We start from the raw sequence: 4,248 nt of genomic DNA, 5'->3' as shown, positions 1-4,248 counted from the left end.
ATTCAGTCGGAGCCGTGCACTGCTGGTTTCATCCCCAACAGCGATCCCGTCTCCTTTGCTGGAAGTGCCCCCTCCACCTCCTGGAGATTCAGAGCAGAATGAAGAAGCGGCCGGATGTAACCAGCGGTTCCTGGAACTTTCTTCCCCTGGACTCATGGCCTGGTAGTCCATGCCTTTACTTGAATCTTGTCTCATAGACACCAAGAGCACACACTGTCTAATAACAGGAATTCTAACAATAATGAAGTGATATTTGTTGAATACCTAGCACATGCTGGGCAGTTGCCATCGATTATTTCATTTAATTCTCACAACAATACTATGAGGCAGATATTATTATTTCCATTTTACAGATGAGAAAACCAAGGTCCAGAGAGGTTAAATAACAAACCCAAAGGCACACAGTAAGTAGAATGAAGGCCGAACTCAGACCATGTGCTTAACTCCTAGGCTAGGCTGATTGGCAGTTGCATTGGCAACTGGGCATGGGTCCTCCTGCCAGCCCACCCCACACCACCCCAGAAAGCCACCTGCTTTGCCAGCTCTTTCCAAAATGGAAAGAGTAATTCCATTGGGTTAAGTACCCTCAGGGCTTAGAACCTTGGACTCAGCACAGATGTTTTCTCACTGGAAGGTGGGCAATGAGTTTGTCTTTTGGGAGGAAGGAACACTTAGAAGGCCCTGAACTCTTTAAGCTCCGAATGGCTTAGCCATGTCTGCAGAGGGCTTGGGCAGGATGAGAGAGAATGTGTGTTTTGTGGTTGTCATTCCTGCCATGGTGAAGAGCACGACATTAAATCAACAGAGAAAAGGACTCTACTGCTGGATTGGGTGGCCGTGGAGGGTAGTTCTTTTCCATTAGTTTTGCCGTGGCTGTCACCCCATAGGGTAAAAAGAGAGTATGTGTTTGGTACACATAATACAGACGACATGAAGGGAGCGCCTGAATGAGAGGACTCTCCACGTTTCTTTACCAGCCTCATTACGTTGTGATGGAGAAGCCCTGTCACCACAGGTTAAAGATAAGCCTTCACTCAGCCCAAATTAAATGGCTGCAGAGTGATGATGAATTGATTTTGATTTAATGGGATTTTATTATCTATTGTCTATTACTAGGAATGTTATTTCTTGCTGAAGGCATTCTGTATGTAGATGTTTAAAAGAAAAATTGATAAGTAGCTTATCCCAACTCTTGGATTTCTGTCTGTATTTGTTACTCACGGTTCTTACCAGCTCCCTACTTGAAACTGTCCTGTTTTCCGTGTTCTGGTGTCACTGTTTCCGTGTCACTGGAAGTTACTGGCTCCTTGTTTCACCAGAAAACTGAGGCTCTGATGATCTTCTTGGGAACAGCTCCTTGAGGAACTAGTTTGGGGAGATTCCACGAATGTGACCTACTTCAGTGTCCTGGAAGTGGGTTTCTTGATGGGGATGGGTGGGCTGGGGTTACTATCGTATCCTCAGGATCTGGTGGTTCTCCCAAGCCTCACAAAACTGTGCTCTCAGTGAATTAAAGCCGTTTCCGTTTTGCTCCCAGCAGGTTCTAGAGTGCTTGTCAAAGAAGTGTATAGCACCTCCTTCAGGCTTGTCCCAGTCTCTAGGTTTTTATAACTTTCCAACCTGTCTGTCTGTCTTTCTGTTTCCTTCTTTGGCTCCCTTTCCACTCAAAAGGTTTCTCGCAAACGTTTGAAAGAACACATGCTTTGCTTCCCAGCCCTTCTGCTGTATCCTACTGCTTTCTGTGTGAAAATTCTGTAGAAGTCTTTCACGGGAGTTCCTCATTTCTGAGCACCTCCAGTGAGTCCAGCTTGCGTGGGCAATTTATATTCTGCAACACTCATTTCAGTTCTCTCAGTAACTCACTATGCTGTTTTAAAGATGAAGGAAACTGAGGCTCAGGGAGGTCAGACAGTGTTGCTAGTTTTCTCCACAATGAGAACTTGGATTCAGCTTGGGTCTGACGTCCACTCTGTGGAGTGTCCTCACACGGACCCTATCACCCCTGTTTTATCCTCCTGCTTTCGGCGACATTGACTTTTAGCAGGCTCTTTTGTTCTTGCTCGTTTTCTGTTCCGTTAGTTTCCTTGGTGGCAGAGTTGCTGCCTCTTTAAAATATGAATCTGATCGCATTTCCCTTTAGCATAGCATTACTCATGGCTCCCTGTTGCTTTCCAGACAGAATGCGAGCATGGCCTCTCAGGCCTGATGGGGCCTTTCCTCTCCCTGCCACTGCCTTCCGGGCCCCTCCCCGAGTCCTTCCAACAGTCTCTCCCTTATCCGAGGTTTCACTTCCCGCAGTTTCATTTGCCTGAGAAGTCAACAGCGGTCCGAAAATATTAAATGGAAAATTCCAGAAATAAACAATTCATAAGGTTTTTTTTGTTTATTTGTTTTTTGTGTATGATAAAACATTTACTTGCTAGCATATCCTCAAATCCATACTATGAGTTAGGTACTTTTATTGTCTCAAGTCCCGAGAGGTGAAGTTACTTGTCTGACGCCACACAGCAAGTGGCCCAGCCAGGATTTGATCTCAGGTTAATCTGACTACAGAGCCCAGGGTCTTAAACCATACCCATTTTTCCGGTTGAACCCATTCTCCTCGGCCTGTAGTCCCCCGATACCCACTGTTTTTCAGTGGAAATGGAATAGAAGGAGGAGTATTGTTGGTGGAGCCCCAGGCACTGCAGGGTCCTGGAGAAATAAGGGGGCAAGGGTGCCAAAAGCTCAAGGGGGGTGTCCCTGGACCTAGTGCCTGGGAGGCGGAGACAGTGCAGGTGGAGGAGCAAGGGCGGCTGGGCAGCCTCTGACGGTGTCAGGTGGAGGTGTCTGATTAGGGCTTCATCCAGCACCTGTCTTTGGGGCTTGGTGCTCTCAGCTGGCAGTAGAAAGCGCTGGCCCAGGATGATGCTTACGCGGGCGGAGTACTTGTGGTCCCCGAGCACAGGGCAGAGCTGTAGTACCATGTGTACCTGCAGCTGATTGGGGAACACCGTCAGTGACTGTAGCTGGACCAGGGCACAGCCACAGCTGGTGGCCATCACTCGGTAGTGGCTGAGGGTCCTCTTGACACCTTCCAGGATGTCCTTTTGGGATGGGGGCTTCACTGGAACTACGAAATCGACGCCATCAATGTGTTCCAGTTTCAGAGCTGCTTGGATCTTCCCCTCAGAAGGAGCTGGGATCCCATCAGTGAGCCCTATGGAAGAGGCAGGAGGGGGTGAGGGTAGCTTGTTGGGACCTTCCCACTGCCATGGGAGCCTCCCAGCACCACTCACCAGTAGGTGGCTATGGGTTCTCTGTGAGTAGATGAAAAACTTCTGGAGGTGGCTTGCTGTTTGGGGACAATTGGAGAGGAGTACAAGCCCAGAGGTCTCCTTCCCAGATGCCCGGACAACCTGGAGCTCCCTCTCTCCAAGCCCCAGGGACTGGCTCAGCTCTGGCAGCACTGAGAGCAATGTCAGCTCTCCTGATTTTCCTGTCACTGGCAGACCCTGTGGCTTGTTCAGTGTCACTAATGGTCCTTTCTGGTCCACCACAGATGCCCTCAGTACATCAACCAACTGCCCCCGACTGAGGTTCTCTGGCTGCAACAGCCCTGGGAAGGGCTGGGTCTCCAAGGGCGTCGACCGTTTGCTGAGGCCTCGAGGTTGCAGCTGATGCCAGGCCTTGGTGCCAAAGCCTGCGTCTTTGGGAGCTGCGCAGATCTCTGGCCTTCGCCCCAATCTACCCAAGACACGGCCCAAAATACTGCAGCAACCCATCTCCCGAGCCAGGACAGTCCAATTCATAAGTTTTAAATTGTGGCCGTTCCGAGTGGCGTGATGAAATCTTGCGTGACTTGTTCTGTCCTGCCCGGGACGTGACTCCTCCCTTTGTGTGGCGTCACCACACTGTAGATGCTTCTCGCCTCTTAGTCACTTAAATATCTTGTTTGACTTTTCGTAGTATCACACTGCTTGTGTTCAAGTAACCCTTACATTACTTAATAACGGCCTCAAAGCGCAAGAGTAGTGATGATGCTGGCGATTCAGACGTGGCAAAGAGAAGCTGGAAAGTGCTTGTATTGTATCGTCAGAAGGTCAATAACAGTCTAATGCTAAGTCACGGAGCCTGTGTCATTCACCTCACTCCATCTCATCATGTAGGCACTGTATCATCTCACGGCATCACAAGAAGAAGGTTAAGTCTAGGAAAATAAGATAGTTTGATGAAAGAGAGAGAGAGAGAACCATAGTCCCATAATTT

At 48.9% G+C, this 4,248-nt stretch overlaps 1 pseudogene; it reads right to left on the bottom strand.

Moving 5' to 3' along the window:
- Positions 1 to 2,564: 2,564 nt before the first annotated feature.
- On the bottom strand, positions 2,565 to 3,764 carry LOC109380359 (RNA pseudouridylate synthase domain-containing protein 3 pseudogene; annotated as a pseudogene).
- Between the last annotated feature and the right edge of the window lie 484 nt (positions 3,765 to 4,248).

Source organism: Hipposideros armiger, unplaced genomic scaffold (assembly GCF_001890085.2).
Source record: "Hipposideros armiger isolate ML-2016 unplaced genomic scaffold, ASM189008v1 scaffold_35, whole genome shotgun sequence".
Lineage (NCBI taxonomy): Eukaryota > Metazoa > Chordata > Mammalia > Chiroptera > Hipposideridae > Hipposideros > Hipposideros armiger.
This window is presented reverse-complemented; position numbering and strand designations above follow the sequence as displayed.